This window comes from Mesoplodon bidens (genome assembly GCF_964165515.1).
Source record: "Mesoplodon bidens genome assembly, chromosome: 8".
Classification (NCBI taxonomy): Eukaryota; Metazoa; Chordata; class Mammalia; order Artiodactyla; family Ziphiidae; genus Mesoplodon; species Mesoplodon bidens.
Genome location: NC_138165.1, coordinates 12,026,644 through 12,047,423, shown reverse-complemented (window position 1 = coordinate 12,047,423; position 20,780 = coordinate 12,026,644). Strand labels below are relative to the sequence as shown.

At 47.2% G+C, this 20,780-nt stretch overlaps 1 protein-coding gene and 1 pseudogene across 2 annotated transcripts in view; one reads left to right on the top strand and one right to left on the bottom strand.

The window, feature by feature from the left end:
• LOC308621761 (large ribosomal subunit protein P1-like) overlaps positions 1-1,043 on the top strand; it is a 93,377-nt pseudogene extending 92,334 nt beyond the window's left edge. The window contains exon 2 of the transcript in view: positions 578-1,043. The product of the transcript in view is annotated as a large ribosomal subunit protein P1-like (transcript). The remainder of the gene's footprint in view (positions 1-577) is intronic.
• The window catches only part of GPR39 (G protein-coupled receptor 39), a 234,271-nt gene that overhangs the window by 112,980 nt on the left and 100,511 nt on the right, over positions 1-20,780 (bottom strand). The gene's annotated exons all lie outside the window — the stretch shown is intronic.

The following is a 20,780-nucleotide window of genomic DNA, read 5'->3' as shown; positions in this document are numbered from 1 at the left end:
ATCACTTGGCTAGTTCACAGTCAGCTTGCTGGAATCGGCCTCCAGACAAGGACCCGCATTATATTCGATTACATTTGGTGGTTATGTCTCTGAGGTCTTATGCCTTTACTGTTGCGGTGACGCGCAGAATGCCTTACATTCTGAATCTGTCAGCTTGCCTCTTCGTGGTGTCGGCTTCTTTGTTCCCCTGTTCCCTGTATTTCTAGTAAATGCAGCTTGACTAAATTCAGGTTCAACTTTATTTTGTCAAGAATAATATTCCCTGTCAGGCTTCCTGGTGGCGCAGTGGTTGAGAGTCCGCCTGCCGATGCAGGGGACACGGGTTCGTGCCCCGGTCCGGGAGGACCCCACATGCCGCAGAGTGGCTGGGCCCGTGAGCCGTGGCCGCTGAGCCTGCGCGTCTGGAGCCTGTGCTCCGCAACGGGAGAGGCCACAACAGTGAGAGGCCCGCGTACCGGAAAAAAAAAAAAAAAAAAAGAATACTCCTGTCCCTTGCCCCAGCTGCGGCTAAGGTGCTCGGTCCTTCCAAGGAAGGTAAGGTAAGGCCGTGGTGGGGTGGGGCCCTCACTTCATCCAGCGATTAGCACTGCGCCTGGCAGCCCCTGCCTAGCACTCACCCGCCTCCATCTCGGAGCCGGCCTGCGTCTACTCGGCCCTCACCCTGCACGACGATGAGGTGATGGTCTCGGAGGATAAGATCAACGCCCTCATTAGAGCAGCCAGTGCAAACGTTGAACCTTTCTGGCCAGGCTATTTGCAAAGGCTCTGGCCAATGTCAACATCGGGAGCCTCATCTGCAACGCGGGGGCAGGTGGAGCGGCCCCAGCAGGAGGTCCTGCCCCTTGTACCCACTGCTGCCCCAGCTGGGGAGAAGAAAGCAGAAGCAAACAAAGAAGAATCTGAAGAGTGCGATGATGACATGGGCTTTGGTCTTTTTTGACTAAACCTCTCTGGTAACATGTTGAATGAAAAGCTGAGGTCTTTGCTGGGAAAAAAAAAATTCCGTAGGTGGTATTGAGTGGTTTGTATTTTAGGGGTGCACGATGACTGGTAGTTCCTCTCTCGGTGGCGCCATCATTAAGGAGTGAGTTTGGGATATGACACCCTGACCCTCCCACGTAAACGTCCTCATCAACCTCTAACTCATGGTTTCATCCACTCATGATCATTGCCTAAACCAATTACTTCACCAGGGATTGAAAAATGGGGATTTTCTATCATTTTCTGATATTTGTTTTCACCTTGCCTCCTTACATATTTTAGGTTCAATGAAGAAGAAAGGATACAAAAATCTGCATCCATGGATGTGGATCCTGATACAGGAATGAAGAAACACCTCTCCACTGAAACTAGAGATCTTGGAAGACAGTGTTAGGAACAAAGGTAGAGACGAAAAGAGTCTGGAATGGGAAACAGGAAGAGGGTTCTTACATTGGCAGCCATGAGTCTTGGGACCAGGCAGGTTTGCACGCTCTGGGCAACCGTCATCTTAGCTATAAACTAAGCCCAGAGAAGCATCTGGCCTTATGGGAGCTGAAAATAGAACATACAGAATCAAGAATGGGAAAAAGAGAGGGAAAGAAGGAGGCATTTCACTTCTGAGTGAAGTCTGGAGACCCCAGGGTATCACTGCAGTAACAGAATTCAAATCCACATGCTTCTGACAGACCCACTGGGCAACAGGCATGGGCGAGACTCTAGTAATGGAGGCCTGAATGACCTCCCTGACTCCACTCGCTGGGGGCAGTGATGGGCCACTGCCGGCATCTGCAAGCAGCCCTCACATAGGCTGGCAGGGAAGCCCAGTGGAGACACCCCCTGCCCTCAATGTCCACGGGGAGGGGCTGATGCTCAGAGCGCGAGCCTGGGGCGCACCTGCTGCAGCCTGCCCCCTCCGCCTCTCTGCTCCTGAGCGCCACCTTCTCTATTTCTCCTTCCAGGGCAACACAACCATCTCATTTGTTCTGTTCCCTACACAAGCCCACCTGGAGAGCAAATTGATACCATGCTTGCTTACACACTCATCACCCTCTTAGCAGCTGCTTCTGGAGGACCAGGAGGATGGTATGGATAAGGTGTTCCAGCTGCCACTGTGCAGTAATTAGAATTTCCTGCTTATAAAATGTAATTCTGATCACACAACCACTCCGAGTCAGGAAGGAAGAAAAGGCGGGAGGGGGCAACCTCTAAAGGAAGCAACAATGCTCTGCAGGGGCCTCTCTGTTCAGCTCAGGAGGTTAAAAGGCAAGGGCAAAGGATGGAAAGAGAGACACGCAAGTCAGGACGAATTTTTTAAATATGTGCAGGTCGTGTAGGAATCGTCGCATCCAGACAAAGACTCCCAATTCACAGAGGTTTATGAGTGATAAAGAAGACAACAGAAGAAGGTTTTTAAATGATATCTGGAGCAAAGAGAACGAAGGGAGAGACTCACTGATTGGACGAAGGGTGACAAAATTAATAGGTAACACAAAACAGTGTTAAAATTCCAACTGGGCTTTTATCTCTCCTAGCAATGAGTCTGCAAATTGGACAGTGTAAAGCTAGTGTCCCGGAAGACAACTGAAGTCCTCATCAAGCCAGGAGATAGTAGGAAACCATCAATCTATGGCAATGAGATAGGGTGTCGGATCAGCAAAATTACATTTGCGATGTGGAGGAACATTGCAGAAAAACTTCAGAGAATCTCTTAGTAGCTCCCCCGGGGCTCTTGGAGAAGCCAGGAGACAGGAGTTGAGCGAATACCCTAGTTCCAGAAATAGGGGAAGGCTGATTTCCAGAAACTTGGGCAGTTCATCTTGACCTAAGTCCTCCTTAAAAATGTAAAATGGACTGTGAAACAGGTTGTTTGTAAGCATCACAAAAAGACACAACCTGATCTCTTGGCATCAATGGGAAGTAACTAAAAAGAAGTCATGTTCTGGACCATTTGTTAATGAGATCCTCAGGGCAAGTACCTTAAAAAGTCACTGTGAAGCTCTTAATTGAGGAAACTGTCCACAGTTAGAGTGAGATGATGAAACCTCCAGGTGGGGATTTGGTCTTGTTGCTTTTCAGTTATGTTAAATAGTAACACAGACAATGGGACTCTTAAGGAAACCTCCTTCTATGCATGGGAGGGCAAAGCCTGGTAGACACACAGCCTTAATGAACAGAGCAAACCTCCATTGAATGACGACCTTGTACAGGCTCCAGATGTGACATGCTCTGGGCACCAAAGATGAAGACCTTGCTCTGAATCAAAGATCTCACACTCTGATACTACAAAGCTACAGTAATCAAAACAGCATGGTAGGCGGAGATCATCTCGGTGCTTTGTGACCACCTAGAGGGGTAGGATAGGGAGGATGGGAGGGAGACGCAAGAGGGAGGAGATAGGGGGATATATGTATATGTATGGCTGATTCACTTTGTTGTAAAGCAGAAACTAACACACCATTGTAAAGCAATTATACTCCAATAAAGATGTTAAAAATAAATACTTAAAAAAAAACCCAGCATGGTAATGGCACAAAAACAGACATATGGATCAATGGAACAGAATAGAGGGCCCAGAAATAAACCTACACAAACTTACAGTCAATTAACCTTCAACAAAGGAAGCAAAGATATACAATGCAAAAAAGACAGTCTCTCCAGCAAATGGTGTTGGGAAAGTTGGGCAGCTGCATGTAAATCAATGAAGTTAGAACACACCCTCACACCAGACACAAAAATAAACTCAAAATGGCTTAAAGACTTAAATGTAAGACATGACACCATAAAAATCCTAGAAGAGAAAATAGGTAAAACATTCTCTGACAAAACTTGTACCAATGTTTTCTTACGTCAGTCTCCCAGGGCAATAGAAATAAAAGCAAAAATAAACAAATGGGACCTAATCAAACTTAACAAGCTTTCGTACAGCAAAGGAAACCATAAACAAAACCAAAAGACAACCTACAGACTGGGAGAAAATATTTGCAAATGATACGACCGACAAGGGCTTAATTTCCAAAATATACAAACACCTCATACAACTCAACAACAACAACAAAACAAACAACTGAATCAAAACTGGGCAGAAGACCTAAACAGACATTTCTCCGAAGAAGACATACAGATGGCCAATAGGTACATGAAAAGACGCTCAACATTGCCAATTACTAGAGAAATGCAAGTCAAAACTACAATGAGGTACCACCTCACACCGGTCAGAATGGGCACCATTAAAAAGTCTACAAATAACAAATGCTGGAGAGGGTGTGGAGCAAAGGGAATCCTCTTGCACTTTTGGTGGGAATGTAAGCTGGCGCAGCCACTATAGAAAACAGCATGGAGGTTCCTCAAAAAACTAAAATAGAGTTTCCATATGATTCAGCAATCCCACTCCTAGACATATATCCAAACAAAACTCTAATTCAAAAAGATACTTGCACCCCTATGTTCATAGCAGCACTACTCACAATAGCCAAGACATAGCACCCTAGTCTGGGGGATCAGAGAAAGCTTCCCTGAGTAATGTGTGTTGAGAAATGAGAAGGTATAGGCAGGTGGGGACTTTGAAAGATACGTAGGCATGGGAATTAGGCTGCATAATGAGAGCAGTAGTAGCAACGACAATAACAACAAAATCCAAAAGTCACTGTTATGACTTGGGGACCGACTCTATGTTACTCTGTGCAGTAAACACTGCATACCTCTATTTGGTCCTCATGCTCTCTGTTTTGCAGTTGAGGAAACTGAGACTCAGCAAGGTTGAGTAATATATGCAAGGTCACACAGCTGCTAAATTGAGGAGCTGACATGTAGCAAGACAGTGTAAGAAGACAGAAAACTTACATCTGCTGGCTTAGCAGAATTAAATGCCTTTCACTTGACTATTTTCTAAACAACACACTTACAAACACATATTTATTTGCTAAGCCTATCCATTAAACATCTAATCCAGGGCACTATTCTGAGCTCAGAGAAGATGGTCTAACTCCCAAGGCAGATGGACCTTTAGCTAAATTTACAGCCAGTTAGGGCTGGGATCCAGTAGCATTTCCTCCTATGGAAAGCTAGGTATGTGTTCCATCAGAATATTATTTAATGGCAAGACCCCAAGTGGAATGTTCTAGAAGACCTTTAGCAATTGTGCACTGCATGTTATTTAAACTAAGAACAACACTGTGAAAAATTGCACTTCAGTACAAGCCACAGAGAACACTCCGAAGAGAACTGGTCTGCTGAAAAGGAGACATGATGTCTGAAATATTTTCCAGACTATTACAACCTGGAAAGGTTTAAACAGAGAGAAGAAAGACAGGGAAGGGGAAGAGGATGATTTAGGGTGTTTCATTTAAGAACAACAGGATTAAATTAACCTTGGGGGCGGGGTGGTAACAGCAGAGGGTGGTGGAGAGAAATCCTGTGCAAGATGTGAGAAGCTTCCCAAAGGAGAAGTATGCTGGGCTGCAGAATATTCCAGCCCAGCAAAACAGGCAAAGCCATCTACAATTAAAGTCATTTACAAGCAAACTTGACAAATTGCTGAGAAAATATAATACAGGCTGAGTCCTAGTTTTAGGAATAGACAAACTAATATCCCTAAATTGGGAAAAACTGACTATTCCTTGAGACTTGTTTTCATGCATTTTGTCAGTCTCATTTCCTCAACTTTAAAACAAATAGCGACAAGTAAGTTCCCCAACTTGGTGTACGGGTGTCATCGCGATTATAGTTCTAATAAAATTTCAACCCAGAGAAGAGTTGAAATAGACATTTTTAAATGTCTATTAACTGAGCTATTATATTAATAAAGCCGACTTCTTAATCCTAGTTTACTTATAATTTTCAGTCAGGCTGCAGAAATTCTAAATTACACAGAGCAGCCAAAAGATGAAAAGAAAACTTGCAGAATTAAAACCCAGCAGACCTAAACATTGATTGACTTCTCAGCATACTGAGAAAAATCAAAGGTTTGCCTGTGAGGGAAAGGGTGGGCGTGACAGGCCCAGCTTTGCCAACTCTGGAAATTATCTATAAACAGCCTCCGCCATCCTCACTGCTGAGCTATTTTCAGAGACAATACCCAGCTCCTGGTACACACACCACAATCACTGTTTGTGCATTGCTGCCCCCTGCTGGACATATGGAACTCATTTTGTCCAGGGCCCAAGGAAATGCCATTTGCAAATTTCAATTACTTTTCAATTCCCTTCCTCCCATCCCTCTCCCGAAGGACTCTGTTAGGAGACAATCCATCTGAGCTAATGGGCAAATGTCCCTTATGATGCAACTAGTGGGATTCCTCCTACTGTGACCCCTATGACCCTCCATCAGTGTGGCTCACCGGAAGCAGTGGAAAATCTGAAACACACCGTCTTGCTGCTCCAAGGACCGCTTTAGGAAAATATTCCATTGAATTAAAATTAATTCAAGCCCTAGTGGTTTTTCTTCTCAGAGGATCTAGGGTCAGCCAAAAGGTCAGCCAGCCCCTCCCTCCCTCCCTCCGTTTGGTATTTATATAGGATGCCTCCCTCTTAGTGGAGAGGCTGCTGCATGCCTGGAAACCAGCCCATCTCCAATACCTCTACAGATGGAGGCTCTGCCCGAGCTCCAGAGCCCCCCGAGATGCCAACAGACCAACATGCTTATGTCCACTGAGGCCTGCTGGGGCTGGTCTGGGTCTTCATTTTTATAGCCAGGCTCCTGGAAAGCGTCATGCTTTGGAAAGAGTGGAGGGAAGGAAGAAAAGTAATTTCAGTTGGGATGACAACATCTTCATCGTACTGGGTGGTAGGAATCCAAGGGGTGACAAGCTATCTGCCGGTCTTCGTGCACACAGTGGTCAGTTCTCAGCGTCTTGTCCACGTCAACTGTGCTGGCCAAGTCTCCAGTCTCAGGTCCAGTCTTAACAAAACCCCTTCCAGCAGCCCCTCCCATTGTGTTTGTCCCTCTGGGCTTCTCTGCCCCACCCTATATGCCCAGTTATAACCCTTGGCCTGTGTGCCCTGGGGTGGGAGGCCTCTTGCTATAAAGCAGTGGTTCTCAAAATTCACTGGGAACTTGTCACAAATGCAAAAACTCCTGGGCCCCAGTCCAGGCCTAATGATTTAGAAACTCTGGGTTGGGGCCCAGCAATCTACATTTCACAAGCCCTCTGGGAGATGCTGATGCTCACTCAAGTTCGAGAACTGGCTACCAACGTCTTCCATCTTTCTCCACGCACCTACTTCCAACCAAAACTGCCTTGTGGCTATGACTTGTTAATGCTGATGGGGGAAAAATGTAAAAAGTCTGACAACTGTTCTTGAGCCCATTACTGATGCTGACGGCCTATTCATCCTCGGAAGCCTCGATGATCGGGAAACCTCTTGGGAGAGCTTCCCGTAATCCTCAAGACTCTGACCAGGAAAACGGATCATCCCCTCTCCCCTGGGTGAGCCCTCCGTACTGGTGCCTATAGTCAGGCTGCAGAAATTTTCATCCCAGAGCGTCACTGTCCCTTGTCACACAGAGTGTAGTCCTGGACCAGCCTCATCTGCATCCCCTGGAACCTTATTAGAAATGCAAGATCCCAGGCCTTATCCCAGACCTGCTGATCCGAATCTGCCGTCTTCTTGTTTTACAGGGTGGGGGTGGGGAAACTGAGGCTCAGAAAGGTTAAAGAATTTGCCAAGGTCACATGATAGCCAACTGGTGGATTTGGGATTAGGACCCAAGATTGCCTGGGTGCATCTGGCCCCGTAGATTTTCTTTTCTACCACATTCCCTCTCTCATTCATTTCACTGTGATGTCTTCTCTTCTATCAAATAGTAATAGTAGCAGCCACAGTGAACATTTATGATTTCCTTTGTTTCCAGGCACTGTTCTTGGTGCTTTGCACGTATTGTCACACTGAAACTCCCAAGCTGCCCTATAAGGAAGATATTCCTATTGCCTCCGCTTTGCTGATGAAGACACCAAAGCCCAGAGTACAGGAAAGCAAACAAAAACAAAAACCCTGTCCAATCGCTGTGCCTCCTTCACCGATGGCTGTGCAATCAACGAGATGAAAAGTTCAAGCCCTCTGCCCACAGCCCACCCCGAATCACCCTGCCCACCCCTGCCCAGGCATCTTCAGGGGTTACCCACACACCTGCTCTTTCTCCTCCCCCTGGGTTTTCAGTCCACACAACTGGCTCACCTGCATCCTTTTCCTTAGCTTCTCAGTGACGTTGAATGCTGTTCCTGATGAAGGAGACAGTGGTGTGGATAAGAGAAAACCACGGAATGTCCAACATATGCTTTTTCTGCCCTATAAATATGGGATATGATTTAAATTTTCCAAAAGGTCTCTTCTCCCAAGTCTGGCTCAGGTTCCTTAAAGAAGAAGCCCATGTTTCCTGAGTTGACCCCAGTTCACAGAGGGAAAGGGGTGTCCAGGAGAGGCTGAGAGGCAGGGCTGCCAGGGCAGGATGGTCACCCCAGAGATGCCACCAAGCAGATAATCACAGGGCGCCCTGGGCGCTGGCTACCCGCGTGGGAGCACTGCCCGTTCAAGTGAGCCCCTGGTTTTATAGGGATTCTTTTCTTTTCAAAGGCAGCTCACCTGGAGGAAAGAATCCAGCCTCAGCTCAATTTCCATTTCCCACCACACTCCGGAGTGAAAGGATGTGGGGCCCTACTCACCGGTCAGCCAGGAAACTGGCCGCTCTCAGCGGGCGTTTCGCAGCTTCACAGCGGTGGCCGCGAGACTGCCTTCAATAGCGCACCTGCAGGGATGGGCAGCCCAGGTGGCCAGACCAGGGCTGTACAGGGACACAACACGCTGAAATCAAAACGCTCCTTGGAGGGTTTCTCCCCACATGGCAGACAGGGGTCTTCTGCAGGAGTCGGCTGGGGACCGTGCGGGAAGCAGGAGAAGCTGAGGAACCGGTAGGAATCAGGCAGAGGGACCCCTCCCTGCCCCTGTGAGACGGGGATGGCGGGTCTTCTCCGTCCTGACCCCCCTCCTCCCCTTTCTGAATTCTCCAGGGCCTTGGGGCTCATGCTGCGCCTTCCTGTTCTCACAACAAACTCTCTGGCAGCCCTTGCGATCAGCTTTAGCAGGCCTTAGTACTAAATTCTAACTTTCTTATTTTACAGTGGAAGTAAAAGATTTCTGCACGTTAAAGGAATTTTCACCACCTTGAGAATGGGGGTGCAAGGAAGAGGGGCGGGGGGTGGGTGTGGAGAGGATGTAGGTGAGACGCAGGCACGTGGAGCTTCTTGGTCTTCCTAACAACACCTCCTTTTTCTCGGCCCAAATATGTGTAAAGAGAAAGAATCTCCTCTGGGCTTTTCTGCACCCCAAGTTTCCTCCATCGTAACTCTTTAGACTGGAATTACAGGTTCCTCCACTTAGGCACCTGATCTGCCTGGAAGCCTCCTGTGCCGACTACAGTCTTCCAAAAGTGGTCCGGTGTCTCCCATCCCGCACGCTTACCACCACACGTTCCTGCCACACCCCAGAAGAAGGGGGGGTCTCTTTTCCTCGCCCCCGCCGTGAACCTGAGCAGCCCCAGTGACCACTTTGATGGACAGAATAAAATGCAAGTAGATGTTCCAGCCAGTGCAGCTAAGTTCACGTGGATCGGCGAGGAACCCCCTAGCCAAGCACCCCCCAAATTCCTGACCCACAAAATTGTGAGCAAAATAAAACGGCTGCCTTAAGCTACTACTTGGGTTTGAGGCAACCTTATTAAACAGCACTGAGTAATCAGAACAACTCCTCGGCCCCCAAACAGCACGTTACATGAAAACCCTCTAGTAGTCAACCCTCTGGGTGTAAGCACAAAGCACCCTTGCTAAAGTGGAAATGGCGTCTAGAGAGAGAAAACCCAGAGCCTATACCACCCATTCACACCTGAGCACCATCAGTTCAGGACTTTAGGACCTAGTAGGACTCAGAGAAAATGCTACACTCAATATGGGGAGGCAGGGGCGAAAACCCAGAGTGTGCGGGTATTGAGTGGGAGGGGGGGCAGCCTGGGGTACTGACCCCTGGAGGCTGGTACAGCCCTCGGATAAGGCCCAGAGCATCTTGCAGACAGCGTGAGCCCCCTTTCTTTTGAGTCTATGCTGTGTTTCTAACACCAAAAAAAATACATTTCTGCAATGAGTAAAGGATCACTCTGGGCTTCAGCTGCAGGTTGGGCTGGACCCTGTGTGCACTTCAAAGATTCTCATGTGGAAGAAAACCATTTTCCTGGGAGCCTATAGGACTAAGAACTTGCTGGGGGCAGGGTGGACAGGGGCAGGATCCCTCCCGCTGGGGTCTGTACTGGTCCACAAAGCTTGGCTAAAACCCTGGGGGCCAAATGTGGTTAGGAATTCAGAATTGCCCAGATTTTAGAAAAGTGATACAGCACATCTACTGTGTGCTACAAAATATCCCCTGCAGATTCCAGGAAAGAATCCTGGAATCACACACACACACACACACACACACACACACACACACACACAATTTCTACAGCAAAAGGCATGAATTTTTGCAGTTGGATAAATGCCATAAATAGCCTCATATCAGGTTAGTCCAGGTTTTACTGCCAAATAAGTTACGGTAAATTTCCAGTTTTCAGAACTTTTGGGGTCTGGAATCATGGACCTGTTTGGTTCATATGTGCTCAGGTTTTCTACCAAGGCCATGTGTCAAGAGAGCATCGAAGAGGTCTTTTCCAAGCCAGATGCTGTGAGATGTTAGATGTCTGCTTTCTTGGAGTGTTTATCTCAGAGGCTCCTGGGGAGCACACCCTCTCCCCCATAAACCTGCCATCAGCCCTCCCCATCTGGCTGCCCGTCAGACAATGAAGGAACACTTTACACTGAATCCCCATTTTACAGATGAGGACACTGAGTCTGTCAAAGATGCCCCATTTAGTTGATGGCCAAGCTGAGCCTTCAACCCTGTGCTCTGAATTAATCCTGGGCTCTAAACACAGGGATTTAGAAGTTAGCTCCAGCTGAGGGTGAGAATGGGGAGAGCTGGGGGAGTGTGAGAGATGTGGGGAAAATCTGGGGACCGCACAGGAGGGGTGGCATTTGACTGGTGCTTGAAGCTAAGTAGGGTTTGAGCAAGCACAGGACGGGACAGCTGATGGGAGGATGGCAGGGCTGGGCGTTCCAGCCAGGGTCCCCCCTAGACAAATGCAGGGAGGCAGGGGAGCACCAGCTTCTACTGTGAATTCCCAGGGGTCCAGTTAGGCTCAAGTGTAGGTTGTATGAAGGTGACTTGCAGAAGCAAATGCCCTAAAGGTGGTCTGAAGGAATGAGGGGAAAGGAGACTTTATCTGTAAATGATTTCATCACTAAAAAAAAGAAAAGATTTTAAAATGTGATATATTAACATGTGTCACTTTTGAGTACACACAATTTTCTGTGCTTTCTATAGCTTTAAATTTCATTTTAAAAGAAATCCAATCCGTGTCACTAGATTTTGGAGGCTCTTGTGTTCCAGACTAAAGACTTGGGATTTATTATGTGGGTGCCTTGTGAAGGGACCATTTGGATTGGGAGCATGACCCAGTCAAAGCTGTACCTTGGGACAAAGACTCTGACAGCAGCGTCCTGCAGCGCCAGACTAGAGGAGAGGGAGTGTGCAGACAGGGAGACCAGCCACAGCAGCTACCTACAAGCTTCACCCGACACAGGAAATGAGAGACACACCCGCCGAGAAGAGCACGCCAACAAGAGTGCAGGATGGAGCTCGCCCAACTCCTGGCAGATGGAAGTCAGAGGCAGCCAGATGCGGGGAGGGGCCCTCACTCTGCAGAGCAATGCCCCACTGCTGGGCTAGAAGGTGGGCACCAGTGTCCTGAGCTTACCCATGAGAATCTAACAGGGCCAGGCAGGTGGGTGACCCATGATTAACACATCACGGAAAGCCTCATTCCAGGAGGGATGGATGGATAAGGATAAGAGCAACTTGAGCTGGATAGTTACCAGGGAAACCTAAGCCCCGCTCAGCACCCTTCTTCACAGGTGTTCTGGCCAGAGCCCAGCTACCCTTACAAAGATGGCAGTGTTCTCTACAGCGGTAGTGCTTGAAGTGGAGCAGGCCATCAGAAGCACCTGGAGGAGACACAGATGTAAAGAACAAACGAATAGATACCAAGGGGAAAAGGGGTGTGGGGTGTGGGATGAACTGGGAGATTGGGATCGACATATATACACTATTGATACTATGTATAAAATAGGTAACTAGGGCTTCCCTGGTGGCGCACTGGTTGAGAGTCTGCCTGCCGATGCAGGGGACACGGGTTCGTGCCCCAGTCTGGGAGGATCCCACATGCCGCGGAGCGGCTGGGCCCGTGAGCCATGGCGGCTGGGCCTGTGTGTCCGGAGCCTGTGCTCCGCAACGGGAGAGGCCACGGCAGTGAGAGGCCCGCGTACCGAAAAAAAAAAAAAAGTAACTAATGAGAATCTACTGTGTAGCACAGGGAACTGTACTCAATGCTCTGTGGTGACCTGAATGGCAAGGAAATCCAAAACACAGGGGATGTGTGTATACGTAGAGCTGATTCACTTTGCTGTAATGTAGAAACTAACACAACGTTGTAAAGCAACTATACTCCAATAAAAATTAATTTAAAAAAACATCACCTGGAGGGCGGTTTAAGATCTAGTTAATGGGCTTCACCTCCACAGTTTCTGATGCGGCAGATGGAGTGGGGGGGGGGTGCAAGGGGCAACAACCTGCATTTCTCGAAAGTTCCCAGGTGATGCTGGTGCTGCCGGTCAGAACCACTGTTTGAGAATCGCAGCTCTAAAACCTCTAAGCATGGTCTGAACTCCTCCCTCAGGTCACAGGCACTCAACATGCCTCATTTAAGCTTCACAAAGCCCGTGGAAAGCAGCCCACAATTCACAGAGGAGAAGACTAAAGATTAAAGGTGCTAAAGAAATTACCTGAGGTTACACAAGTAGTGGGCAGCAAGACTAGGACTGGGCGGCTCTTTTTTTTCCTGCTCTGTTTTTCCTACATTACTTGTTCCCAGAAGCTGTCCCTCAGTGATGGCTGACAGAATGTCACAGGTCCAAGCTGAACTGAACAAAATGTGAGTTTTTCTTAAGCTGAACCATCTGAACTCAGCTGAATGGACTTTTCCTTTCCTTAGCTATGTAAGTCCATTTATATTTTGGGGAGTTAAAATACTGTTATAGAACGATAGTGGCAAGAGATGGGCTCTTTCTTTCACTTTGTCCCTTTTTAAATCTCCTTACTTGGCAAAATAAACAGGGGAAGGCCTCATTTCAGTCCCTTCTCTTTTTAAAACAAATTTCTGGTCTGTGAAACTCCTGGCAACAATGCTCTGCCGGGCTGTCTCCGGGCACCTAAGGGGCACCTGCGTCTTACAGAGTAAGGATGGCGCAGAGTGACCTGTCTCATGGGTACGTGCTGGCAGAGCCATGTGTGCCCTTGAGGCCAATCCTCTACCCACGAGCCCTATCACAAGTTCTTCGGAGGGCCCTGTCCCTTACGGACGGAGGCTGGATCTCCTTACCCCGGGGCTGCCGGAAGACACAGGACCAGAGGGAGCGCGGGGAAGCTTTTCTCCCCAGCATTCTGACTTGCCATCTCCCAGGTAGTCCTCGGGCATTAAGGAAGGTCCGTGTCCATTCACCTTCTTGCTATTTGCATTTATTTCTACTCTTCGATGGTTGCCGGGATCAAGGGGGAATGGGCTGGTGTCCCAACGTGGAAGCCCCTGAATCAGACAAAGGAAAGCTCTGCTTCCTGTCCCTAAGGCCGTATAAGTAAGCGGTGGCTTCCACCCACACCAGAAGGCAGCGCAGTGCCGGGTGCTGGCAGGCGGGCTCTGGTGTCACCTGCCTGGGGCCACGTCTTGCTCGCCCAGTATTGGTGGTGTGACCTCAGGCAGGCTACCCAATGTCTCTCTCTGGCTTGGTCGCTCATCCATTAAATCAGGGTAGCTGTAAAGAGTCAATGTGTTCGTATATTTAAAGCAACTGAGAACAATGACTGTCACACAGAATACATTAGGATGTTGTGTTTATTACAACTCAGTTGTTCAGAATCATTCAAGGATGCCCACCACCCTCTCAGAGGGCTCTGGGGAGACAGAGGTGAGAGGGCAAAGTTATTCCTCTCCAGAAACTCGGTTGGACAATTCAATGAGTCGTCTCGTTATAGAGGAAGGACTACGTTTGCAGAAACCCAGGCTAACATGGGAGCCGGAAGGATGGGCACGGTGAGAGGTGGGGACATGTGTGTTGACCATTTACATCACAGTACAGGGCTGACCGGAAGGCTAATGATGGCCTCCAATGGGACAGGGACTCTAAATTCCACCACGTGCTAGGCCAAGAGAAGGTTCTGGAAGTATGAGAATCGCACTCCACATCTTCAGCCACATTTACACAAGCAACTACTAAGTTGGCACAAAGGGAAGGACAGGAAAGGCCATAAATACTCTCAGCTCACATTTTTAAGTGACTGAACCATTTCAGTAAGTCTTCAATGTTCATAATTATTTGAGGGAGGGAAGAATCCTTTGATCCATTAGAGGCACATACGGAAGAGGAAATCCCGTCATATGAATGAAGGCAGAGTACATTCAAAATGTGAATTAAGAATTAAGGAACAACAACAAAAAAAGAATTAAGGAACAAAACAATGGAATTCTGCCAGTTTTTAAAATAATTGCTGTACGAATCGCTAATCAGTATCCAGTGTCACAGTGGCTAATTTGTTCAATAAGAGAAAAAAAAGATAAAAGTCCCAGAGGTGGTGATGAGGCAACCAGCTTGGTGAAATCAGTTGTGTACAAAATGTCGGAAAGACCTTCACCCTTTGGGAGATGCTTCCAAACATCCACCTGGGAAATTGAGCTCAGGGTTTCTTTTCTTTTTTTTTTTTTTTTGCAGTACGCGGGCCTCTCCCTGTTGTGGCCTCTCCCGTTGCGGAGCACAGGCTCCGGACGCGCAGGCTCAGCGGCCATGGCTCACGGGCCCAGCCGCTCCGTGGCATGTGGGATCTTCCCGGACCGGGTCACGAACCCGTGTCCCCTGCATTGGCAGGCGGACTCTCAACCACTGCGCCACCAGGGAAGCCCGAGCTCAGGGTTTTTATATTGGATCTGGAGGTGCATGAGACCACCTCTGTGGTGTGATGAGGCCCCTTTCCTCACACGGCGTACATTCTAGCAGTGGACACAGCCAACAAACGAGTAAATAAATAAATAAGAAGGTAACTCCAGAGGGAGTTAAATGCTATGAGGAAGATAAGATGCACCTCACAGGAAGACGCTGGAAAGTCAGAGTGCTAAGGCCAGTTACCACCCAATATCCACCTGTTCGTTCTTTATTCACAGCAGGAACAAGCTGCTAATATTCTTAGCTGACACAAGTCCCTATCTCTGGCCCCATCCTCTGCAGCTCCCCCCATCAGAGACTGGCAGAGATACGCACACGCCATGAAGGTGAGCTCTAAGAGCCTGGGTCCAGGACACCTGACCATCCACGCCCTGCTAAAAACGCTTCATTGGATCCCACTGCCATCAAGATGGAGATTAAATTCCTGCGCTCTCAGGCCTCACCTCCATCCCCATCCCCTCCACTCCATTCCTAAACGTACATTCTTGGTGGGGTCCCCAGACATCATCACGTTGAACCAAAGCAATCCACTTTCACTGCCGTGTGTTGTCTGTGTAGGGCAGGCGTTGGGCAGATGACTCAGCCCCATCACCGGTCCCCTCTTGAGGGGCCCAGCTGACCCTCCCCCAGAGCTGACATCACGCCTCATCTGCCAGTAGAGAGAAAAGGCCCAGAAAACTCTGCTTCACAGGACAGGTCCAGTCCATCAGCAGACACCCACTGAGCACCCGCTGTGCATCAGGCGCTAAGCGTGCACATGGGATTCAAAAACGAGTGAGATGACACTCCTGGAAAAGACAAGATTCTACTTTGAAAAGACACATGCACCCCAATGTTCATAGCAACACTAGATACAATAGCCAAGACATGGAAGCAACCTAAGTGTCTATCGACAGGTGAATGCATAAAGATGATGTGGTACACATATACAGTGGAATATTACACAGCCATAAAAAAGAATGAAATAATGCCATTTGCAGCAACATGGATGGACCTAGAGATTATCATACTAAGTGAAGTAAGTCAGAGAAAGACAAATATCATATGATATCACATATATATGGAATCTAAAAAATATACAAATAAACTTATATACAAAACAGAAACAGACCCACAGACAAGAAAACCACCTTATGGTTACCAAAGGGGAAAGGGAAGGAGGGATAAATTAGGAGTTTGGGATTAACATACACACTACTATATATAAAGTAGATAAACAACAAGGACCTCCTGTAGAGCACAGGGAACTCTACTCAATATTCTATAATAACCTATATGGGTAAAGAATCTGAAAAAGAATAGATATGTGTATATGCATAATTGAATCGCTTTGCTGTACACCTTTAACTAACACAACATAATAAATCAACTCTACTTCCAAAATAAATAAATAATTTTAAAAAAACAAGGGGGGGAAAAAAAAAAACGAGTGAGGCAAGGTCTTGTTTGGATGGAAGATGGTGGCCAAACAGGCATCATGACTGAGGCAGGTACAACTTGCTGAGGGTATAAAGCAGTAAAGAGCACAGGCATTTCACCTGCCTGGAGTGGGGTGAGGGAAGCCTGGACAGCTTCCTGGAAGAGGTGTAGCCTAAGCAGAGTCCTGTAAAGGAGGTGGACTAAAACTCTTGGTGATGAAGCCTGAGGAGGGACATGGGAGCCGCAGAGATGCAGGGGCATAAACTAAAAGTGAGAGAGAGGCCAGCAGGGAGGGAAAGAGAGAGGAAAGGCAGTTAGCTGGGGCCGGATCATACAATGGCCTGTACACCACTGCCGAGGAATACGTAGTCTCTCACCCAAGGGCAATGGGGAGGCAGCCACGCAAGTACCTTTAGCAGTGAGTGATGGGCTCCCACTTGCATTTTAGACAAATCTCCCTGAAGGCTGTGTGGTCGATGATTTGAGGAGGAGACGTGGCTGGACACGGGGAGACCCGTCGGGACTCCGGCAGCTACCCATCCAGTCTGAGAGGACAGGGTGGAAACAGCAGTGATGAGATTGTACCCGGTTGATGCCTGTCAGAGTGGCATCGGAAAGCCTCCTGCGCTGGCGGGCAGCTTGCTTCATGGCTATAAACATTCACGGGAGCCGCCGTGGCAGTGGCTCTCCTCCTCCCCTTCCTCCTCACACCCCATTTCATTAGATGCTGAGGGTCTCCTCGTGATGCAAACACCAGAGCCCCAGGCACACACCACACGACTCCCAGTGTGCAGTCATCAAGTTCAGTGACAGACGATGCCTTTGCCTTACGCCTCGGAATTCCTATTAAACTTTTATAATATTAAACAATTAAAATACTCTCCTAGATTTCAGTCTGTGCTTTCTTCAGGAACCTGGCCAGTGAGATAAAATACTCAGTGGCTCCCTATTCCCCAAATAGACATTTGACAATATGCTTCTTCATGCCCTGTCCGATATCAAAGCAATCGCACTAGAGTCAGGCTTCCAAAAAAAGGTGCATTTTTTTCATGGCAACAAATAATAATAATATGAAAAAAAACCTTTTTTATGAGGCCATAATTGGTGAAGCCAAGCTCTGATAATGAGGGAACGGGATATTTATGAGGATCTCTTCTGCCTTTATTAGTGTGGAAGGTGGATGGTGGCACAAGCAGTAAGGCAATTCACAGCGATTGTAAATATGCCAATGGCATGCTAGACTACTAGGAAAAATGAAAATGTGGTACCTTTTCATGCTTGTAGGTTTTGCATGTTCTTTACTGCCACTAAGCCCCCAAAGCCGATGCCCACCTACCCCCAACCTGCAAACCCTAAAGAGGGAAGTAAAACCTTGTTACAGTAGAAGGAATCCAGTCCAGACCTGCCCTGTCCAACATGGCAGCTGCCAGCCCCACGTGGTTCCTGCTCATTTGAACTAGGCTAGACTGAATTGAGAAATGCTGTACATGTGAAATACACATCTGTTATTGAAGATTTAGTGCAAAAAAAGAATGTGAACTAGCTCATTAATATTTTATCATTTTTTACACACTGAAATAATATTTTGCATATATAGAGTCAAATAAAATGTCAAAATTAATTTCACCTGTTTTAACTTTTTAAAATGTGGCTCCTAGAAAATTTTAAGTTATAGATGTGGCTGGAATTATACCAGACAGTGGCCTAGAGCACAGAATTCACTCAAAAGGCAGCCATCAAGGATGAGCTGAAGCCCATCTCTGTGGACCTCTAACAACTCATTAGATGTTGGTCCACCAGGGGACGGAGCTGTCATGAAACCCAGGAACAGAGCAGGTGAGACAACCTCAAGGTCCCTCACCCCAGACCTCAAGCTGGCATTTTTCTCCCAGGGCACCAAGGTACATTAAGTGGAAGGAAATACAATTCAATAACAATTTTTATAGTGAGCTGATTTTGCTGTTGCTCATTAGTAGCTGTGAGCTAAATTAATTTGAGCTTGATTGTCTCCTAATTGGAGAGGGACATAAATCCAGCTGAATGTGCTATCATGGATGGCACCTTGATCCTGCACAATCTCACGCTTCTGTGTTCACGACGGTCTGCACGAGAGGGGAGACCAGCTCTCCATAATTACAATAAAAATTATATTTATTGACCAAGAACATTATAATAGATGGAAATGTGCTAGGTCGTAACATTTTTTCTCAGTGAAGACATTGATCAAGTCTTTACCGAGTTAATATGTTAAAGCCTGATTATAATGACTCAGGAAATTACCAATCGGTATTAAAGTTAAGAGTATAAGCCACTTATTATGCCAATACGTTTACAGTGCAATAATTTACTATTCCTCCCCAAACACAGAATAAAAACAACCTCCTATAGACATATCAATGGTTTCCACACACCCACATAGGTCTCTGACTTTTGTCATCTACAGTTTTACCCATAAAAGATGTTGAACAGATACTTGTTCAAAGGAAGATAGTGATGTAATGGAGAGAGGGAGAGACAGAAAAGGCGTTGAAACTGAGGCTGGTTTCTGACTGGCCATCTTTGCAGAAATTGTGGCCAGTGGTATCCATCCATACCTGAACCTTACTAATTTTTTTGATAGTTAAAAACACTTACTTGTAAAACCGAATGTCTGTTGAGGTAAAAACTGCCCACAGATTTGGACAGCAATAATATAATTCACCCCAACTGCGAAGTAAAAAGATATATCAATATCTAAGCATTTATTTCAAGCCAAGCCATTTTCTCTTTCCTCTCTTATAACCAGAGGGCAACAATTCAGATGAGATAAATTTGCCTAGAATGAGAGGGGTAAGATTCTATTATGAAATCAATTTTGTCGTGATTGAGGGAGTGCTCCAGTCACATGCTACGACGCTGGGCACTAGATAAAGGAAATTCAGCCAGGATGCTCCCTGACTTCTGGGACTTAAAGACCTTCTGTGGAAAAAGTAACACATTTTCCAGGTACAAAAATTATAAAAGGCATAAAAACATATATATATAATGAAAAATGTCCTTTCCGATCTCCTCTCCTCCCCACGTCAGCCTTCCCATACCCAGAAAGGTAACTATTTTTATTAAGGTCTCATGTATTCTTTCAGAGTTTCTTTTGCTTATATGACACATGTAAATAGATGGTCTTATTTTTCTCCCCTTTTCACAAAAGTAGTCTCACACACACACACACACACACACACCAGAGCGACTTGGCTTTTTACATATAGTATCTTAGAAATGTCTTATCAGCTCACAGAGAGTTTCTGCATTTTTTTAACTGATCCATTGTCTCTCTTTATGCAGTGAACTAACCAGGTCCCTACAGTTGGGCACTTGGGTTCTTTGTAATCTTCTGCTATTATAAAAATGTAGGGACTTCTGAACTAGCACTGACATCATCCCTATAATTCTCCTTCCTTTCTCCCTCCTTTCACTTTTTCTCACTCACTCCTTCACTCCCCAAGCATTCACTGTGTGTCTACCTGGGCCAGATGCTGTACTAAGGTCCCCAGGAGGGTGTGACGGTCATGTCACATTGGCCCAACACCGGTCAGTGGAGGAAGGGGAATAGAATACATGTGAGACAGACAGCAAATCGCCCACAGCCCACACTAGTTTTTTTCTAGGAAGCCATTGTAGGTAGTGATGGGAGAACACCCAGCCTGAAGGTCAGCAGAGTGTGGCCAGTTACAAAATTGGGAGAACTTCCAACCTACTTGGCCTTGGATGAGCCCCCAGCACTGATGGTCTACGTTCTATGTCCGTGGTGGGGGAATATTCAGAATAGGAAGTGCCAGTCATCTGCCTCCCCATGCATTCCCAAACCCCCTCCATCATTTCTAGGTAGTTCCCTGCTCCCTATTGGACACCGAAGGCCTCCTCCTGAGGCCGCCCACCAGCAGCCTGAGATAGTATTCCATATTCTGGACGATTCCAGACATCTCCCTGCTACCAAAGTCTGAGCAGAGCCCTCATCCCCAGAGACAGGCCATCTGCTGAGAAGCTCTGAGTGAGCCAGGGACTATGCCCCCCTCCTTGGAGGCTCCACCTCTACACTGGCAAGGCGCACCTCTCACTATGAAGTCCTGTAAGGAGTAGCCAGTGACAATGACCTGAGAACTTGCCTCCCTGCAAAAGCGTGGTGAGCAAAAGGTGGGCACAGGAGTGAGCCCCTGTGGGTTGGCCTGGCCCCAGGAAGTGGAAGCATAGGCACACGTGAGACGGGTGCCTGGGGAGG